This window comes from Eurosta solidaginis, chromosome 5, assembly GCF_040869045.1.
Source record: "Eurosta solidaginis isolate ZX-2024a chromosome 5, ASM4086904v1, whole genome shotgun sequence".
Lineage (NCBI taxonomy): Eukaryota > Metazoa > Arthropoda > Insecta > Diptera > Tephritidae > Eurosta > Eurosta solidaginis.
The window spans coordinates 41,644,807-41,667,692 of NC_090323.1; the positions used below are offsets into that span (position 1 = coordinate 41,644,807).

General features: G+C 38.3%; 1 protein-coding gene across 2 annotated transcripts in view; it reads left to right on the top strand.

Annotated features, from left to right (window-relative positions):
• The window catches only part of comm3, a 167,129-nt gene that overhangs the window by 22,208 nt on the left and 122,035 nt on the right, over positions 1-22,886 (top strand). The gene's annotated exons all lie outside the window — the stretch shown is intronic.

Consider the following 22,886-nt stretch of genomic DNA (forward strand, 5'->3'; position numbering starts at 1 on the left):
TTCTCCACAAAGTCAGCAGCCGGAGCATTATCAAATGTGCCTGTTACATAGACAGACAGTGTCATCGAGAAGGAGAAGCATAAGTGTTGAACATCATGTAGATCTTGTTTAAGTACTTAGAGTATCGCTTTGATATTATACCGCATAAGACACCCCTCGATACTGAGATCCGAGTATATCTAGAGCAAGACAGATTATGAAGTGACTCGCTGATTCCACCTCGTCATGAGTAAAATCATCATAATCTGATAGGTGATTTTGGCCGTTGCGTAACAAATCACGGCAGCTATGCCTATTTTGCGATAACCGACACCAAATGTGATCACGAAGGGAAGTCTAGTCTTTCTCCACCTACCTCTCCCAACTCAATCATCAGTGTTATCGCCTTTCCTCTATTTCCAAATTGCGGTTGCAATTGAGAGACTTTCTTGGTTGGTGTTATGGTCCATTCTCATAACATGACCTGGCCAGCGAAGCTTCGGGCTTTTATTCACTACAATATCTTTATAAAGAGCACATACAGCTCATAATTTTACATCCTTCGATACTTGATATGGGCATCATGGATAGGGCCATAACTCTTCTGGATAACTTTTCTCTCGCACACTCTAATGACCCCTTCTCTCCATACCTTCCATCAGAATAGCTTCGATGAACGACGTGTTTTTGGTTCATCCAGTCAAAAAGTAACATTCAGTCAAAAGTAACATTTGTTCGCTAGAGGTATTTTCCGTTTGATTTTCAACCTGATATTGTTTTCACTGCTAGTGTTGAATTGAATCAGCCTCAGTGAAAAGGAAGAGCTTTTTAGGGTTTTCGTCCACCTTAAGCCAGAAATATCTCACTTCCCTGCAAGAGGTTTGCTCAGTTGATGCCTGTTTGTTCAAGGAGGGACTACAGCTGTTCAGCGGAACTCCAGGCCATTTTGGCCTGCGCTCCACGTTCATAAGTAACTAATATGGTTATTACTACCTCGTTAGGTTAGGTTAGGTTCAAGTGCCTGCCATACTCGTCGGAGCGGCACACTTAGGCCTTTATAGGCCCATTGTGAAACCACGCGTATTTGTTCCTACTCTACTAATCAAACCACTTCGTTAAGTTTGTGAAGCTTAATAAGCGTCGTGTATTGACCTATATCAGTCAAATCTTGCTCATAAAACGTTGCCTTCTTCTACCGAGCGCTGGACATTCGCAGAGTAGATGCCTAACAGTTTCAGGCTCTTCTTCGTTGCCGCTCAGTAACTCGTTACAAAGCAAACTTATCCTCAATTAGTTCGGGACACTCGAGAAAAGGCCAGGCATTCTCAGATTCTCAGACTATCCACGATCTTAGTAATTTAATGACCACTTCCTGTCGGAGTACCAGTGGATGTCATCGAATCCGCGGTATTCTTAATTAGGCTGGCTTGATCAATACTACCGTGATTGCGGCTTGCCCAGAGCTCGTGAGACAGTGCCGCCTTCTCTTCTAACTTCGTCGATCCAGCTGTGACCCAATGCATCAGTAATCTGCCCCAAATAAGTACCACACCCATTTCCTATCTCGAAAACATTTAAATGTTGATGTTAGCAAAAGAGGCGCAGTCACAAGCAGACAGTCATCTGTCTCAACCTGGTCATAGTCGATTCTCATAAGTCGCCGTCCTATAGTCCATCAGCCCCGGCTGTCTCTCTACAAAAATGTTCATCTAAATTTCCATAGCCATATTTTTATTATTTAAAATTCAGAGAACAGCAAAAGCACAACTTTCCGAAATTACACGATAATTTGCTGGCAAAAGGAAAGCCATTTTTCATTCAAATTTTCTACACGAAATCTTTATGAACCATCAAGACGCTGTTGGAGAAAAAACAACAACAACAAGCGCAAAAGCAGTACCAATAGCCATCCACATTGTTAAGTAAACGCAATTCATCAGGTGCTCCAGGCATCGTTGACATAAACTTGACACTTTGATTGCTCATTTAGCGAGTTTACATTCTGTTCTACATAATTCCGTTTGTACATATCCGTATACCGTCAACGTCACTCAGAGCACGTGTGTCACAATTTTAAAATTTGCTACGAGTATTTTCATCCGTTGTCAACCATCTTAAAATGTCATTTAAAATATTCATTGAACCCTCGTGCGTATGACCCAACCGATGCAAACAGAGTCGCATGAACGAAGCATGATACCTTTACTCCTAGCAACATACATACCCACTAATATATGTATATATATATATACATGCAGGTACAGATAGGCAGCGGCATGTTCAAACAGTTAAAAAATTTATGGGATCAATATTGCGAAATATTAAACAAAATAGCTGCCGTTCGCAGTCTCTTATGGACTCCTACGCTTTCTCCGCTTCGTGCTTTCCACCTCTTTCTGCCGCTGTACTTCATCACATCAGTCATACGCAAATTTCATGGAAAACTGTTACGCTTGTAAATGTTGAATATCCCGCCGAGAAAAGCAATTGAGTGGTTAACATCGTCATTGTGAATGTCATAGGGCTTGATTGCTACCGACTGCCCCAAGCAACATGTTGCATACAACATTTATAAACAAGCGATATGAATATTGAATGTAGAAGAACAGTCGGTTCACGCACACATACTACTTTTAAATATGTTTAAAAAAAAACCTGAAAATTCCTGGTTCCTATCATTATTTTCCTTACAAAAAATGTAAAGCGCGATAACCTCCGGAGAGATTTAAGGCCCAGCTCGTTTTTTGATGTGTGAACATATTTGCTCACGGTATGAGGGAATCCAGAGGTGTTTTATCGATAAAGTATAGACAAGTTATCGTTTTGTTATTGAAGTGTTTCGAATATGTTATCCATAGCAAAGGGTATAAATGAGTAAACTACTTTTTGGCAACGACTTATCGGAAAGTCTGCGATATTTATTGTTAAATGAATAAAACTTATCAATTTTTTATCGAAATGTTGTCGATATGTTATCAAAAAGTTATCGATTTATCATCGAAAGTTTATCGAATTGTTATCAAAAGGTTATCGATCAGTTATTAAAAAATTATCGATATGTTATCGATTTCGTATCGAAAAATTAATGATTACTTATCAAAAAGTGACTGTTTATTTGTCGAAAAGTTATCGAAGTTACTGAAAACTTACCGATTTGTTATTGCGAAGCCATCGATTTGCTAATGAAAAGTTGTCGATTCAATATCGAAAAGTTATAGTTTTTTAATCTGAATGGTACCAATTTGTTATCGATGACTTGCCGGACTGTTTTGAAACAGATGCCGATAAGATGTCGATGAGAAATCTGTAACCCGTCCATTGGCAAGCCGACAAGAAACCAATAAGAAGCCGGTGACTCGGTGAAACAACTCGACTACAATAAATCTCTATAGAGAATATGCCGAGTATAAAACAATGACTTGTCAGTTATCGGAAAATCAGCGATATTTTATCGAAGAGTTATACATTTGTTATCGAAAATCTGTCGATATAATAACAAGAGGTTATCGATTTGTCATCGAAAGTATATCAAATTGTTATCAAAAAGTTATCGATCTGTTACCAAAACTTATCGATATGTTATCAAAAAGTTATCGATTACTTGTCAAAAATCTACTTATCAAATATCTACTCTATATCGAAAAGTTATGGATATATTATCACATAGTAACCCAAAAATTTATCGACTTGTCATGGAAAAGTTATCGTTTTGTTATCAAAAAGTTATCTATTCGATATCGAAAAATTATAGTTTTTTAATCAGAGAGTTACCAATTTTTTATCGAAGACTCGTCGGATTGTTGTTGGTACCGATAAGTTCACTCAGTTCCATGGATATAACCAATATCCGTCAAAGTCTGTAAAAAGTTGTCTCAATATAAAATGCAAGTTTCTAAGCCCATTGCAACCGCTTTGGTCAAAAGGGTTCAGTATTATGCCACTGGCTGGGTTCAGCGCAAAAACGTCAGTCGTAAACAAAGTCTTCAGCTAACTAGATTCAAATAAGAGCTATTAGTAGCAAAAACGAGCTAGTTCTTATTACGAGGAAAGGGTAAATCCAAAGATTTTCATTGACAAGAGCCGGGACTTTTATCATGTGTCGTACGCTAGCATAAGAAGTAGTCTAACCGATACTACTATCTAGGCTGCTACTGTGGTCGAATGCATTGAACAAGGCGAGCGTAATGAAAATGTTGGTATGAACGGAGCTCTGAAAATAGAACCCGACCTAGCCCTGAATATGAGGCTGAACGTACAAGCGTGCGTTGGTCAGCTATCGACTTATGGGCTATGGGCTGAGCTGACTTCGGACACTCCAGCAGTCTTTCTACCTACGACTTTATACTCGTGAATGCGTCGAAATTTGAGAGGAACATTTGTAACAGACATTTTTGTTACGTGCTTCATTCAAGTCGCAAGTTCTAGCTTCTTGATCATTGTTCTCTCTTGCAAGTGGAAGTTGCGGTTACTAAGGATGCAGTGGATGGGATGCTAAAGCACTTAGGGAATTTAATAGCTCCTCGAATGGCACAATCGAAATTGATCTGGAAATGCTTACCTCTCTCGAAATTGCTTCGATTTTGTCAAAACTAGTCTCATCTCAGTTCCGGGGCATATTAATAAAAATAAAATAAATACTTGGTGTGATTTACCTCCTTGGAGATTTACGCCGAGGTTCTTTTCCGATTTTCGCTGTGTGTCTCATGATTTTCCCTAGAAATTGGTGGGTCGGAAGCTTTTTATGCCGATTGCGAACGGCACCTGCAAGGCAGATGAATTTTTCATGGAGTTATACCAAATCAATGCCGAAGGGAGAACCCACTAAGAAAAGCTTTTACTTGAAAAAGGTTTTAATGTTACTTTGCCCGGAAGTTCAACCCAGGACCTTTGGTGTGGTAGGCGAAGCATGCTACCACAACACCACGGCAGCCGATGAGAAATACTAATATAACTCGAAATCTTCTCTTGTACCGCTGCGGTTCGATTTAACTAAGAACATGCTTGGTAGATTCTTCCTCTTGAAGGTCGATGGCAACCGGTCTTTCATCCCAGTGATGGCGCCCGACGGTTCTCTGAGAATAAAATTGAAACACTGAGTCTATTCACGTTTGACTATGCAGCTTTTTGCAGAACCTGGCGAAAGGTTTCGGCTTCTGTTTACTTGGATCTCTGGAAGATCTATGAAAGATCGAGGTCAGCCAAATTCTAAACTAAATTGTCGCTACCCAGCGATGCTCTAAGTAGTTATAGCTTACGTCACCGTCAGGTTATGTAGTATTAACCCCAGCGGTTTCTGTAATATAGGCGAGTTTCTCCTGCCGGGTTAGTTGTCACTCAATTTTAAAGAACCTTATCTAGGCACAAGTAGCTCGACTAAAATCAGAATATTTTGGTCAAACTCAAGTCCAATAAGGGTACTCGTCACCTTAAGTAGAGTCTTATTTTAAGAATGTTGATATCACAGTTTCCAAGCTCGGATGAAATATTTTATATTTGGATTCGGAGCATGTATAGACAGTTATATGCTTAGCGTAAAAGAGGCAAACAAGAACGATTGTTTCTAACGTTCTCTGCTAAAATTTGCTGTAACTGTAAATAACTGGGTTAGATGAGCAGACTTAAGACCATGGGTAAATGTGGTCAATCGTGACTCCCCACATGATGGATATTTATCGCGAATATTCAGGTAAGAAGTGCTGCAAGTGTTAGTTTAGTCTCCAGCAATGTCCATATTTCGTTCCATGCTGGGGAAGATTGATTGCCATTTTGGTTACTGGGTGCGAATCTAAACCATTTCCAGTTGTAAATGAGAAAGCGTCATTTGGAAATGAAAATAATTACTTAAAAATGATAAATCGTCATTTGACAATAAGATTTGTAAATTGTAAATGAGATATGTCAATCGTAAATTAGAAAGCGTCAAATGTAAACGCGAAAGCTTTACATGAAATTGAGAATAGTCAATTGTAAATGCGAAAGCATCACTTCCATATGAGAGTAGTCACTTGTAAATGACAAAACGATAAATGAAATTTCTAAAGCGTCATTTGTAATTGAGATTAGTGAGTTGTAAATGAGAATAGTGAATTGTAAACGCGAAAGCGTCATTTGGAAATGGGATTGGTCAATTGTAAATGCGAAAGCGTTACATGGAAATACGAATAGGCTCTTGTAAATGAGAAAGAATAAAGAGTTGTAACTGAGAATAAACAGTTGTAAATGAGAATAGTGAATTGTAAATGCGAAAGCGTTATATGAAAATGTCATTTTGGAAATGTCATTTTCATATAACGCTTTCGCATTTGGAATTGACTATTCTCATTTCCAAATGACGCTTTCGCATTTACAATTCACTATTCTCATTTATAACTGTTTATTCTCAATTACAATTGACGCTTTCTAATTTTTAAATGACGTTTTCTCATTTACAAGTGACTATCCTCATTTCCATATGACGCTTTCTCATTTACAACTGGAAATGGTGTAGGCAAAAGTTGCTGTTCTTTCGAACAGTTTCACGAAATAAAGTTCAAATTTAATTCCATTTGAACATGACAATGAAACATGCTGATACTCTGGATGCCATTTATGGGGTAAAAGTTCCTATGCATCTATTCTTAAAATCTTACGTACAATAATAGGCCACAACATTTCACAGTCATCAATTAAAACTTTCTCGGTGTCAAATAAATCTTTCACCACTTTTCAATTTCCGTTCACACCAAAAAATAATAATCTAAGGAAATTAGCCCATTAAGGGAAGATAGAATGTCAATAGCGGAAGAGGATACACACTTTTAACACAATTAGCACAAATTGCATCACAGCCAATGTATGACGCAGATTGTAGTATTGTGCTACGTATGCTACAATCGAGCAAGGATAAAAAAGAAGTAAATTTCTAAAGGGCACAAGGGATGACAATCCTTTGCTGTACAAACATTAGGAAGGTGCACAATGACGCCGCTACTGCACTAATAAACAAATAAGAAGCATGAAGTTGATGTCAGCATATTCTTAAGTATATCCTCCATGTAATTGTATCTATTATGTAATATCTTACATGCCTTTGAATTTATTTTCCTTTTGCCTCTTCTTTAATTGTTAATTTCCGCCACGCTGTTTAGGTAACATTTTGTATCCGTTTAGAAATCATAGGGGAAATCAGCTACCAGCATAAAATTCCCTAAGCCATGTCATAGGCGAATACCTCAATCTATTGATAACCTTTGATAAATCCCTCTACTCATACATACATACACACGGATAGCTGGCGCAAAGGAAATACTTAGCATTTAACACGATTTAATGGTCTACAAATTGGCTTAAAGTTACTAAATGCTATAGCAATTGGATATGTGTGTGGCCGAAAGTAAGGAGCAAAAGTGGAAGATAAGAACAGCAACAAATTGGAAGTATAAAATTCAAAGCAGAAAATCTCCATCCGAATTTGTTTAGTTTTAGTTTTTTTTTCGTGTAAGTGTGAGTGCAGAGGCGTAGCCAGACTTAAACATATATAATAAATACTTGGCACCATTCATGTCCGAGGATTTTAAGGACGAGGTTCTATTCCAATTTTCCCCGTAGTTGGCCGCACACGCTTATAGCCCACTATGAAGGGCACCAGCCAGACTTAAATTTATAAATACACTCCTTGAGGAAGATGCAAAAATAGAATAGCATGGTCGTATGACTGAGAGAATAGAAGTGCCTGGCATCAACACTCTTGCCGCGCGCTTCACGACATCAACATCTTGTTCGGTGCTTACAAGACTTTAACTTCGTGGTCGACCGTGCGACATTTCTAATTTTATTTAAATTTATATATATATATTTTTTTTTTGCAGTCGAAAGATGCACCTTTCCGCAGGTTTAAAATAAAAGGATCCACCTAACTAGACTATTTTGACATGATCTCGGTGTTTAAGCAGCCCGATCACTACAGCTGCTATAAAGGATGCGGAAGATGTTATCTGGCGCTGTAGCTGTTAGGTAATTTAACATCTATACAGAGTCAGGAGACTATCATAGCGCTAATCTCTGCCGCCGTGAAGTCGAAGGTTTTACCTTACTTGCGTTGGCAACTAACTACTTTAAGATACAAATTATCTGGGTATCAGGACGTAAGGATATCCCAGTCAACTGTTAGACTGATTTCTGTGGCTGGGCAGGCACTAGTGAACTGAACGTGTTTCCTGTGAGGTCTTTAGAACTCCTATGCTCACTTTCTCTTTGCTTCTAGATGGGTGGTGGTCGAGCCAGCTAAGCAACCTGCTGAAACCAATTCTTGCAATATCAAGGTCTTTCTGGCCCATTGTTGATTCCAAACGCTTGACAAAGCTATTGGAGCAAACAAAAGCTAATCCATCCAAGGTTATTGATGTGTTAGTAAGGCACTGCTTTATAGGAGTCCATTGTACATTTCCAGCTCTGTTAGCTTTGCTAGGAAGATACCCAAATATCTCGGTCGGGATGTATTCGACTCTCATGAGGAAATATTCAAGCTCGATTTAAGCCTTGTTCATAGCTTTATGTTCGCCTAAATACCTGGAAACCAGTTTCAACGTTTGCGGATATGGTTACATAACGGACCAACACAAAAGTGTCCAAGTGAGCAGTTCTTCCATTGTACAGCTGTCACCCAACCTAACTTAACTTAACCTATGGCCCCGAGATCCATAGTTCTCCACTCAATGCTTACCAGACATATGTTTATCATAGCGTTCACAGTCAGAGTTCGTAGTGTTACTAATTTCAACCAAATTCCATTTCGAACTTGACAAATAGCGACTCGGTTCAACAGTGATGTATTTGTATTGTATAAGCTCTTTTGCGGAACAGTATACGGCCCCAAAAGGCTTAAGAATCTTTATTATAATTCTTATATTAGTGCTGTATAAGGATTTTCAACTTGTTATCCTTTCAGAGCAACTCCTAATTTGCTTAAAGTAATTTATTATGTGCTTGAATGTAGTGGCTCGACAAGTACTACCAGTTCGTGCACATGCGCTTGCATTGTGGAACCCGGTAGATCAAGCTCTTCCAGTACTTGCGTCATGTCGTAATGCATTCTGTTCTGAGGCGGTATTAGATTTGAAATTTGCTTAGAATTTTATGAGGAGTGTCTCTCCATTCTGAACTCATTGGTATAGAACGTTTCTTCTCCTGCCAGGCTCGGAGCATCTTTCATGGAAGTGGTCAATGAAACCTCATTAAAACCAGCAAAGTAAGTGGAGCCCGTGTAACAATGACCACAGGAAAGACGCTGCCAATAACCTAGAGAAAAAGGACAATGATGTGAATCATGACCTCGGTTCTTACAAGCTATGGCTTGTATCTAAATGCACTCATAAGATAAATGTTAAATAGGAAATCACATTTCGAAAGAGTCCGGTATGAGCCAGGGAAATCCTAACATACCACCATTATCACACTCCGCTTCGGGGTGTGTGTTTATCGCTACAACAACACCAACAAGATTTCTCCCTGTGTTCACTAATTAATGTGGCACTGTCTTCTCAGAAAACATGGTTAGTATGGGAGGTTCTTAACAACCATAGCGGAACGATACAAGGTGGCAGCATGGTGGCATACATACAAACATAAATAAAAATTTCATTTACTTTGTTTTTGTAAATTTGATGGACAAATGTCAAAATCGTACTACGCCGGAAGTTGATGTATCAAATGAAATAAAAAAGTTTAAAATCAGCTGTGCCATGCTGCCACCTTGTATCGTTGCGCCATGTTAACAACCATATATTGCTCTTATCCGACCGCTACTACTTTGGTCATATAGCACCGGTATTGCTCAGCTGTCTGTAAGAACATTAGTGTTTCACATGTACAGCGGAGAGCACTACATACAATCATGTATAAAATTATTAGTCAACAAACTAATAAGGAGCATGACCATCGTTAGGGCTTGCGATTTGATCTTTTTTACATGGGTATTACAAATATTTCGCACAAACAAACGACAATAATTCCCGCTTGAAAGTTTGTTTGCTACTGATCTTATGTGTAACGCACATTCACGAAGCTAAGTAAGAAAGCCGACGCTTGGATTGGGACAGTGAAGAAGAGACGGCAGCTTTGGTCTGCTTTCTTCTTTATGTAATGACGCAGCAGCCCAATCAGCTTATCCACTGCCCTCGCCCTCTCACTCAAGAACACGATGCAAACATTTCAACTTCAGATGAAGTCAGCGACCCCTTATGTACCTCCGAGTATACGCCCCTGCGTGACTTTGTAGTAAATAAATATTTTATTGACGATTGCAGCAGTCAGATTTTCAATGACCCAACGATTGCACTAGCAAATGGGAAAACATGAAGTGGCAAATGCGATTGCTCCTACATATACATATATACCCAGTTACATAAATACCCATACATAACTGATTCCTTTTGAACATAAAACTGCCAATTTTCATAGGAATATTGAACATCTGCATTTTGTAAATATTCTACAAAAGCTTATCTCATATTTAATGGCATTTTACATTTTAAAGCGAATTTCGTGCAGATGCAGAAAATATCCTTTCATGTTCGCGAACAAATTTCCTGACTATTGTACAAGCAGAAAATATTTTCACAAGCATTTCTTTATATAAGTAGGCATACATATGTATAAAAGTATGTATGTATGTAGTTACTTATTCAATTCATTGATAAATTCCCAACGCCGTAGCATACATAATGGCATAATAATGTTTTCATATAATGTTTACCTTGCATATGTTATCCTTATCACAGGAATTCGATTATGTTACGTATTCGCTGAGAATTGTATGTACATATTTACATAGGTATGCATGTGTATGTGCATGTACGTAAATATGGTCTCTGTTGTGCATTGGAGTTTGTAGAATTGGCTGGTATAAGAGCATCATCAATGTGCTTTTTCCTCTTTATTGTTCGTGTCAAAGCGTTCATGCAATATTCATACTTGAACATCATTACGAGCACATACAAACATAATTCTATATGTATATATACATATTGTAACGAATTTTGGGAAATTCCGCTTATTTGAAACCTTCTGCTAACGTTCGAATCGCTAAACCGTTGTATAAATCACTCCAATATTCTGTATTGCAAAATGGTCTTTATTAGATTACTTTGGGAGTAGTACAATTATGTTTCACAATTATACTTCACTTCGCAACTGATAGCGTGTTTAAATCAAACTGATTAGTCATTCATCAGCTTGCGCTGCTTTTATACTCTCTGTTGCCTCATCAGCATATTTCTCCACACGTTCTAGACCAGACATCGGCAAATAATGGCACAATTGTGCAGACTCAATTCACACGTATTCTTATTCTCTTTAGTTTAGTTGTCGCTGAGCATTTGGCGCAGTAACATCGATTGTGTTCCTTGCTCGATATGTTGGCGAATGTTATTAGCAAGCAACAAGCAAAGATCGTTTGTTAGTTTAAGCGAATAATTTTTAATGTTGACCAACCCTTTTACGCAAATACAATGTATTTAATTGTATAAACCTTTTTCTTGCATTATGTCCTTTAAAGATATAATAACAAACGATCTTGTCCTGTTGCTTGCTAATAAGCGAATGAACTACGCAAACCGATGCATCAAGTGATGTGCGTGCTGCTCTCACTAACACATCTGCATTTTGACTTTGCCGATGCCTGGTCTAGACGTTTCACCTTCTAGAATCTCCTGCTTGGTTCCCAGTTCTTTACATGTATATTTGTAGATTATGCGTTTCTCATAGTCATATGCGTGTGTATGTGTGAGTAACTACTTCGGCTGATGACTACTTGTTTGTATGTGTGAGATATCTCTTCACTTCGAGCTGCTGGTTATGTGTGCATGTACATAACCTCGGAACTCTGCTGATGCAGGCGAATTCACACCAATTCCCTCTACGAGGTTCAAGGCCTAACTAAACCTCTGCCGTCATTGCGCCCTGTTGTAGTTCAACGCCGCGTTCGAGTTAAGAATCTTTCCGCAGTTTCAACCATCAATTTCACAAAGAGCTTTTGAGCTTTTGCAAGTGCAGGATGAAGCTAGGTAGGTAGGTATAATGGCGGAGGCCCAGGTCACCCAAGTAGCTAATGGAAAGCCGTTTTGATGCCATAAACATCGGTTAAGTAATACAAGCAGCCCCAGTTGTTTATAAAATCAAGAATATTTGTATTCCCTATTTCCGATAATCTACCAAGGTTTTCCAAAAAAGCTGCTCCGAATGATCTACGTGTTGGCGATGGCGAGTACCGAAGAAGATTTAATGATGAGCTGTACGAGCTATTCGCAAACATCATGTCCAGTGAATTAAAACGCAGCGGCTGCGCTGACTAGGCCATGTTATGCGAATGAAAGATGATGATCCGGCCAAGAGAGTGTTTCTATCGGAACCCGCCTATGGAAGCAGAGGTAGAGGGCGGCCCCAACTCCGTTGGAAGGACCAGGTGAAAACGATTAAAACTTCCTTGGTGTGACCAATTGGCGTCGGTTGGCGGAGCGAAGGAGCGACTGGCGCGCCTTGTTAGACGGCCATAACCGTTTAGACGATTAAGGGCCAATTAAGTAAGTAAGTAGAATGACCTTAGGCGGGTTCTAGCTATAGCTTTGTCCTTTTCTTCATTCATTGTAGTCTGGGCATATTGCTTTTGATATTCCGCTTTTACTGACCCGAAACCCAAGTAGACGTTGAAACAACTCCAAAAGAACTCTGCTCTCCATTGTGTTATCTTTTAAATCTCTGATTAGACTACACAAGCGAAATTGCTTTGGGGTGAGCATCCACCAAGTCCGCACCATTCACCTAGGGGTTAGCCAAGCTGGAAAACACTCGAACATTCTTTTTAATTTCTCAACATGAGCAAAGTCATACGTCAGTCTGGCACTAACTGGTAAATACATATTTAATATATCCCATCTGCGACTGTTAGAGAGACTAACGCTCGTATCAAAAATACCGTCACTCTTGTTATACAAATCAAAACCCCATACTCCTCTGTTTGGTCAAATTCTATATATAACATTAACCGCAATGGAAACTCATCTTTCCTGCAACGGCAATCCGTACGAACACCAGATCGAAGGACAGAGGTGGGACAGTTTGGCTTTGGGTAAGCTGAACTGGTAACATCTCTTCTACGGTAGCAGGGTCTTTCTAACAAGGTATACAAATTAAATTCTAAGATCTTCTAAAAGTGTGTATTTGGACTGGGCATAAGATGTTAAACATTTTGGGGAGAGATTTGGTATAAGGTCGGGTGGATTCTCGAAAAGGCAGCGCGAAAAGAAATTACCATGAGTATATTTTAATCCCAAAAGGCTCATACAATGTCGATATTAGCTTTCACTTACCAACTTAAAAAGGTTCTTACAGTCGGGACACGAATTTCAACCTTCCTGCGAGCTTCTAATAGAAGCTACCATCCTACCGAACATAACCTAAACTAAATGACAGATGCTGCTGATAGTATGTTAAGTTCTTACAAACCGCACCGTTTTCTGTGCTTGGAATAGTTTCGGATACGGTTCCCTTCTTCACACCAATACAGGGTGACTTACTCCCAGTTAAATCGTTAACCCGAAATATTTTGTAGAACAAATCGTTAAAAATTATTGTAAACACACAAAAACAAACAAAACAACTGACCTTTGTTTAGACTTTGTTTTTTGCACTTTACCCTGCAAAAGATGCGATTAGTCTAGGATGAATCCGGGATGAGTCGCAAGGCGTATGCGACCAATGCCAGTTTTGATCTCTTTGTATGAGTGGAACTGTTCCCTTTTGTTTGAGCATGTCCTATGAAGAGACTAATTGTACCCATTTATAACCGAAAGGGATCGATAGGACCAATGCTCTTCGTACCCATATGGGAACATATGAAGACTAGGCCATTTTCGGTTCAATATGGACTCAAATAGGTCCCAGTCGCAATTTTCATAGCAGAAACACAATCGAAGGGTTTGCTAAGCCACCATTGGTGTAAGTTTTTTGCTCGCTTTTCAAAAAGGAATAGAAGATATTCTCCGAAAATTTAATCCTAACTCCGGCGTAGTCGTTAAGTCTTAGTAATTTAGTTATGGTATAGCGCTCTACATATTTTCTTAAATAATTTCATTCAATCACTTGTAATCTTTTTTATTTTACTCATTTTGTTGCCGTTTTTTTAAATATTTCTTAAAATAGGCTACATATATTTCAAACTGACTAAGCCCAACTGTACCCGAAAGAGACTAAAGGGAATCAATTATGCCAAAATGTAGACAAAAGAGGAGGCCAATCTCTTTAGGGATTAATCGCACGATTTTTTGCAGGGTAATGACAGTTCATTCTTTAGTTAGCCAGTATAAAACGAGATACTCGATATCTTATGCATACTAAGTGATTATCTGAAGATGGTGAAAACCGCTTTAAGTTCATTTGTACGGCGGCGGAGGATATTATAGGAGGCGACACAAGATCCAGCACCCCCAGCGGGTTAGGGGGCGTAGAATATACCCGCGCCAGGTATGCTTGTCGTAAGAGGGGACTTAACTACCCAAATGATTCAAGGGGTTGTGTAGCGCAACCCTTTCAAAGGGTTGCTAGCGCAGCTTATTGCTTCTCCAAACCAATTGTCAACCTCACCTACCCGTGGCGAAACTTGTCTCTTAACAGCCGAGGTTCTGGCGATCACAAGTCCCTTTTGAAACTAGGGGGTGGACGGCGGGATTGCTTAGAAGGGTCACATTAAATTGTCCCAGAGATGGTCGGGCTTGTACCTTAATGGTGCTTATTACCTGAACGTACCGGATCTATGTATATCTGGCAAAGGAACATCAACATTGATAGCACTCCTCAAAACACTTAAAAAAAAAAATAAATGTAAGGCGCGATAACCTCCGAAGAGATCTAAGGCCGAGCTTCTCTTCCAATTTGCGGTGTGCTCCTCTTGATTTTCCCTACAAATTGGCCGGACGGGACCTACATGTTTTATGCCGACTCCGAACGGCATCTGCAAAGCAGATGAGTTTTCACTGAGAGCTTTTCATGGCAGAAATACACCCGGAGTGCTTGCCAAACACTGCCGAGGGGCGACCCCGCTTAGAAAAATTTTCTTCTAATTGAAAAATCTTATTTCTAAAATTTTGATGTTGCTTTGCCCGGGAGTTGAACCCAGGGCATACGGTGTGATAGGCGGAGCACGCTACCATCACACCACGGTGGCCGCCTCAAAACACTTGGGTAGTGTATTTATCGCTACAACAACAACAACAACATAAGGTCCAGCTGTTCGATAAAAAGAACTTGGCAGAAACAGTTTAGATATAGAACATTCCTATGCCTAAGAAAGCAACAGATGATTCAATAATATGCATGAAATTACCATGACACAATGATCATTAATTTCCAAACGAAAATAGAATGACTATTATTACGCTTCGAGTATACTTTTGAACTTCCGAAGCGGAAACTTAGCAAAATTATAAATTCTTTTTTTTTTTCGATATCACAATACAATAAAAAAAAATCAATAAAAATTCTAAGCAGCCTAAGTTGCCTTGCATAATGCGATCAAAACAGTAGCAAAATGAGGGACAAAAGCAAAGAGGACAATAGAAGTGACAAATACCGCCAATAACAATACATAATTTACGGCTTTGAGCTCTAACAACAAAAAAAAAAAACTAGAACAGTGCAGCAACGAAAAAGGCTAACGCAATTAGATGTGAAATAAACAAGTAAGGGTGTCTAAGTTCGGGTGTAACCGAACATTATATACTCAGCGTAAGTTTCAATTGTACAGTTCATTTTAGATAAATTCCTTTTTCGAATTTTGTTACGTGGAATTTATTTTTCTTTAGGCTCTAGAAATGTTGTGTAATGCTTGATTGGAGAAGGGGCGTGGCACCGCACATTAAAAAAAAAGTGTCTCCCAATTTCGTCTTACAATAAAACATGGTAAATACATATCATTGATACAAAACTATTTTTCGCTAAGATATAGCTTATTATTCTAGTCTACGACCCTTTTAAATATCTTTTATATAAAAGTGGGCGTGGTGTTTAACCGACGCCATACATCTTTAATAGAAATATTTTCTGCTATAAGGAAAATATATATTCCAGATTTTATTACGATCCGTTAATTTTTTCTCGAGTAATGAAACACAGAGGTCATAAAAGGGGCGGTACCACGCCCTTTTTTTCCAATATTTGAATTTTTTCTAATTTCTTGTTATTATTCCACTTGGAAAATGAAACACCATTGATATAAAGCTCTTTTTTGCAAAGATATCGCTTACTTTACTCTTCAACGACCCTTTTAAAGATCTTTTGTATAAAAGTGGGCCTCGTTCCTAACCGATTTCGTTTCTCTTCGAAGCATTCTTTATAGTAAAGGCAATCGCTGCCAATATGATTAGGTTTAACGATTTTTGATTTATGATTAATAATATTGTTAAGATTCATTTTATCACAACTGGGAAGTGGCACGCCCATTTTCCAAATGTTTTTCGCAGTTTTATCAAGAGTCTCAATATCAGTGCACATCAGTCAAATTTCAACATTCTAGGTTTATTATAATCAGGTTTTTTGTGTGATTCCAAAACGTTATATGTATATTGTGGCGATTTTAACATCACTAAACTGTTAGTAAATAAAGGCACAATAACAAAAACATTAAAGCGAGCTACACTTGTGTACATGAACACATCAATCATCATTTACATACATACATGGAATGCGACGAGAAGTACATGCACACACATTACCAGCAGCTCGAAATGAAGAGATATCTCACACACATATGTAGTCATCAGTCGAAGTTCTTATTCACACATACACCGCATATAACTAAATTACCAAGCAGGAGATACAACAGTTCTAGAAGGTGAAATGTCTATACCTTTGGATAAATATGCGGACGAGGCAACAGATAGTATAAAAGCAGCACAAGTTGAGTAATAACTAATCAGTTTGATTTAAACCCGCTATTACTTTCGAAGTGAAGCATAATTGTACTACTTCCAAATTAGTCTAATAAAGACCATTTTGCAATGCAGAATATTGGAGTTATTCATTCGACAGTTCAGCGATTCGAACGTTAGCAGAAGGTTTCAATTAAGCCGAATTCCCCAGAATTCGTTACAATATGTTAAAAGTTGGCATGGTTATCTTCCGATGCCGCTCATTTTAAATAGCGATTGGAGATGAAAGCCAAGGGACCCATATACCAAAAAAGATAATTCAGTATTAAATTATCGTGATCACAGACAGACACACGGACATGGCTAAATCACTTCCTTTTTTCATCCTGAGCATTTTGATATAGGGAAGTCTATATTTATCTCGATTCGTTTATGCCGTTACGATCAACCGTTATGTTACCAAACTTAATATACTCTGCGTGCAAAGCACGCTGAGTATAAGAAATGTATTTAAGTGTGCGCATAGAGATCGAGTCTCGCATTTGGGAGTATAAGGCAGGAAATAAAGCGGCTAAAAAATGATCAACGAAATATCAAAGGAAGGTGCACATTGGCGTTGTTCAGGGAAACAAACGGCGATGCAGTGGCTTTACCAACAAACATAAATATAGAAAAATATTCGTTTGTCAGCGAAACTAATGATGCGTCACACACTTCCGTTTTGACCGAAATAAGCTGATGAGGGAATGCACCACTGATTATTTGTTTGTGTGTGTATAAAAGAAATGAAACGCGCTGCTATTATTGAAAAATTACTTCATGGATCGTTTTATTCTTACATAATTAATGTGGAAATACGGTTAAAATTTAATTCAAATATGTATGGCAAATCAAAGAATTTTAATGCCGAATAATGATTTCAACATACTTTTTTACTCTTTATTAGCTAAAGCAGACTAGTTTTTTCTTTTTAAGGTTTCCAGTTTCTAAGGTTTCCAGTGTGACAACTAAGCATAAGCTTAGAATAGATCACGTCAGACGACATGCGAGGCGGTACGGTGCAGATTGGTAAAAAAGAAGCCTAGGGATAGTGCTTTCCTCTTCTGGGAGTTCAGTGTATTCAACTTTAAAACCCGCCGAACGCAGTTCTTAACGATAAATACCCTGAACTCGCAGAAGAGAAAAGCACGTAGGGAGACGCGCGTCACTCTAGCTGAACTTCGATCTGGATATTGTAATAGATTAAACTTTATCTATCCAGAATGAAGCCTGGCATACATGTATGTCCTGCTTGCAATGTGTCCCGCATGACACCAGCCATCTCTTTAACTGGAATATTGAAACCTTAAGTTTCCTTCCACTTCCGTTAGAGGATATTGATCACAATTTGTGAGTGGTCGCGCCTATTGAGGTGAAGTACTGCTACAACAACAACAACAAGCCATCTATTCTATTACTCGGGCAGCTATTTTATGACACATATGGTGACCACATGCTCTCCTTTTGGGTTGTGTCCCGTACTCAGTGCCGTAAGAGCTATAAGCTTCTGCTTTATCTGCTGAAAAAATTAATTAACTGCCACACCGTATAGTCGTTTTCGAAACGCTTGCTTGCCCTGAAAAGTCAGCACTTTAGCACGTAATTCGCCTGCAGTTCTCGATATACTTCGCAGGGACTGTGGAGTTGGTTTCAGATTAAATCAAGTGACTGCCTCTTTTCATTCTAATTCTTACAATTTCCGAATTTGTTTTTTCAAAATTTGATTTACTCCTTTTCTTCTGCTTCTAATCCTTTTCCCCCCCTTTTATAATCGTATTTTTTTAGATGTTCGCACTTCCTTGTGATAAGTACTGCTGAGCGCGTTAGTCTAGGGGTGCGTTCGCATTGAATACGAGATTCTAGCAAATATGTTTCTAGCGACGCTAGAATTGGTTCAGCATGCACTTTATGCGGGGTTTTCTTAAGAATTTTCGAAGCTTCACTTACAGTTAGCATTATAAAGCCGCTTACTCGAAATTTGGATAGAGGAAGTGAGTGAAAGGAACGAAACAAGGGAAGGGGAGAGAGACTGACATAAAAATAGAGATAAACGAATATAGAGAGATAGAGAAAGAGGGATTTGAGGAGGAAGACGGAAAGGGAGCTAGAGGGAGAGCTGAAGATAGAAGGATTGAGAAATGAACAGAAACACAAAGGGAAGGGAGAAAGAGATGCAAAAGCATAGAAAGGGCTCGGGAGGAGCAAATAAAAGTTAAGGCAGAACAAAGTCTTGCATGTCTGCTAGTATACTACAATATAAATTTAAGCCACTATGCGACACCACTTAACCGGTTCTAGTCGGAACCAAAATTTATATGTGATATTTACACGGTACGGGCCCTGGGTATTGCCGTCAGAAAGTTGTGAAACTAACATCGTTTATTTGATTTATAGTAATATAATATACATAAGTATTTTTATCTCTATGTACACAATTTACACATGTCTTATCTTGTTAGAAAATATTATCTTTTATCTTTCACCCTTTTATATCAACCAAGTGATTGTTTTTATTGACAAGCTAGTAAGGAAAGGAAAATTTTCGGTTAAAACTATTTATTATGTACCCGGCTGTGGGCTTAAACAATGTTGTAAATATTAGAAAATATCTACCTCTACGCTCTTACGTCCACTTTCTATAAAAACGAGAAAATTCGTGAGTACAAAGTAATGATAGAGTTCAATGTATAAACATACAGATGAACATCTAGAAAACAAATAGGGCTATGCGCTTTGAGTTGCAACTTCCAAGATGCACGGATAGCACGGATTGTTTATATCCAACAAGAAAATATGCAAGACTACGAAAGCACCCCTTGACGAAGTTATAGCATGCATCAATACGAAGCCTCAAAGAATTGGCACATAAAATAAAAATATACGACGAAAAAATATGAAAACAACTGCTCAATAATTTCGTGAGCGAAATGAGCTTGGTTGATTTTAATTTTCTACCATTCGTTGCACGAAAATATATATACATTATAAAAAATAAAAAAAAAATAAAAATACATTAGGGCAGGACAAATTGAAGGGGGAAAAAAGGGGAAAGAACCTTCAGGTGCACATCCAGTTTCTGAATCTATGGGTCATACTGAGTAATATTTTCCACGGGACCATAGGTCTGAAATGAATTTCGAGCCTCTCTAATTTTGTTAGAAAATTTTATATCCAATCCGAATCCGAATTTGACATTTATTTTCATGTATTTTATTTGTGAGAGCCGCTATTCGGATTGGGCTCGAAATTCGTTTCATACCTATGGTCCCATGGACAATATTACTCAGTATGACTCATAGTTTCAGAAACTGGATGTGCATTTTCAACAATAAATTTGACCCACCCTAATGCATAGGTTTGAGCATAGGATAAATTGCTGGGATTGCGTACAATTTTTCACGTGTATTTTGTTGTTGTGACTTTACAATCCGTGCAATGCATGCATTTCGTGCAATCGGTGCACCGTTTACCAGAAGAAGCGAGTCCCCCTTATGTGTTTAAGTTAACTAAAGCTCGCGCATGAGTTTCAGCTAAACCACACCATAGGCGACTTTGCCAGACACAAATAATTTCGGGCTCTTTGTGAATAGCCTCGTCGGCATCTTATCTTTAACAACCGATACCAATAAGTGACTGGTTTATTATCGGCTTATTATTGCTAGATAATTATTAGAGTCGGGTTATCAGTGGGTTATCGGCTTATTATCGCCGACGCATCGGCTTTTTAGTGGTTTCTTATCGGTTTGTTAAAGCTGGGTTACAGATCTGTCATTGATTTTTTAGCGAAGTTTGATCTGCATCTCTTTCACAGCAAACCGGCAGACTATCGATAACATACATATAGGTATCACTACAATAACTAATTGGCAACAGTCCCATAAAAATTTGCACTTTTACTTTTATTGCAAAACGATCATTTTTCGATAACAAATCGGTTAATTTATAATAACAAACCGATCACACACAGATAACAAATTGGTACCTATGCGATATTCAATCGATAACTTGTCTATAATTTTTTGGTAAAATATCGAGAACTTTTCGATAAATAATTGATGGCTTTTCGATAACTAATCGATAACTAAAAAAAAAAAATAAATGTAAGGCGCGATAACCTCCGAAGAGATCTAAGGCCGAGCTTCTCTTCCAATTTGCGTCGTGCTCCTCTTGATTTTTCCCTACAAATTGGCCGGACGGGACCTACATGTTTTATGCCGACTCCGAACGGCATCTGCAAGGCAGATGAGTTTTCACTGAGAGCTTTTCATGGCAGAAATACAATCGGAGCGCTTGCCAGACACTGCCGAGGGGCGACCCCGCTTAGAAAAATTTTCTTCTAATTGAAAAATCTTATTTCTAAAATTTTGATGTTGCTTTGCCCGGGAGTTGAACCCAGGGCATACGGTGTGATAGGCGGAGCACGCTACCATCACACCACGGTGGCCGCCAATCGATAACTATATCTATAAAAAGTCGCTTACTCATTACTTACAGCCTTTGCTATCGATAGCAAATTTTTAATACTTTGATAACAAATCGATAACTCGCCTAAACCTCGTCGATAACACACCTTTAACAAACGAATAACGTTTCCATAAAAAACCGATACAATACCAAGTTTCTCTGAAACCGCCTTACAAACATGCATAACTTCAACACATAATTTACATACGAAGTATGTGATGTGTAGAAGAATATATGCAAAAGAAGGCAATTTGGAAAAACTTTACAACAACTAAGGCATGACGTAGCTGAATGCGTTTGTAACCATTTCAACTATCGTAGGAGTGCGTGTTCGACTCCCACTCCCGGGAGAAAAGGCTTTGAAGAGATTTACAAGGTATAATCGAAACATCTATCGCCTTGTCCGTCCTGATGTCACGGTGTTTAAAAACTTTTCCCAAATTATTAAATAAAAAAAAACCGATAACTTTTCAATAGCAAATTGATAACAACACGTCCGGTTTCTGTACCGGCTTCGATTTTGGCTTCGGTTTCGACTTCTAGGCTATACTTTCCTCTATATACCTTTACTCCTTTTTGAACATCGACATTGTTCTTACACTGATCTTTTTCTTCCTTCTCTTCTGTCTCATTTTCTTTACATTTACTACTTTTCCTTTGTCGTTCTACTTTTCTTCTTTATTCATAGAGCATCGGTTTGTGTTTTTGTCTTCGTTAATTTGCATTGCATGATTTCGCTCACATCAACTCTACCACTTGCGTTGTTCCGACATTACGCTACATTCTAGTGAATATGCTTACGCTTACATTCTGTATTCCCAAATACAGCATATAAATCCCACACACTAAGACTACACTACAAACTATACCTACACTTAAGACTACGCCTGTAATGAACACTGCGCCTGCATTCTATATTTCCCATACAACATGTCAATACCAAGCATTACATCTGCATATATTACACACTACGCCTACACTTACACATTCTGTGGTACTCTGTACCGTATACCAATACCACCTGCATTTATATTCTATATATGTGTATCGCACTTATAGCATACAACTTACGAAGACTACGCTTATACCTTACGCCTTACACTTACATTCATGATTACCCCATAACGTGAGTAAAGATGTTTACACATCAAAAAGTAGTACAATAAAATAAAATTAAAATTTTTCTCTTGTTAATGATATTAGAGATTAGAGATATTCCTCCTTCTCAGGTTCCCATGTGAGCAAATTTATCCTAAATTCATATAGGCAAAGCTATAGCAATTACTCTGTAAACTCTTGCAGATGGGTATAATTATTAACTAAGCTGAAGGTTATTTGGAGTATGCGATAGTACGATGTTTTCCCAATAGATGACGCAAGCAAAAGTTAAACAATGATTTTGTGTTCTCATCTTTGTTTAACTTGAAATAAATTCTAGGTCCTAGAATATAGAAACCTGATAAACATTTTATTTCTTATTCGATTAAAACCAGCAAGTCACACATA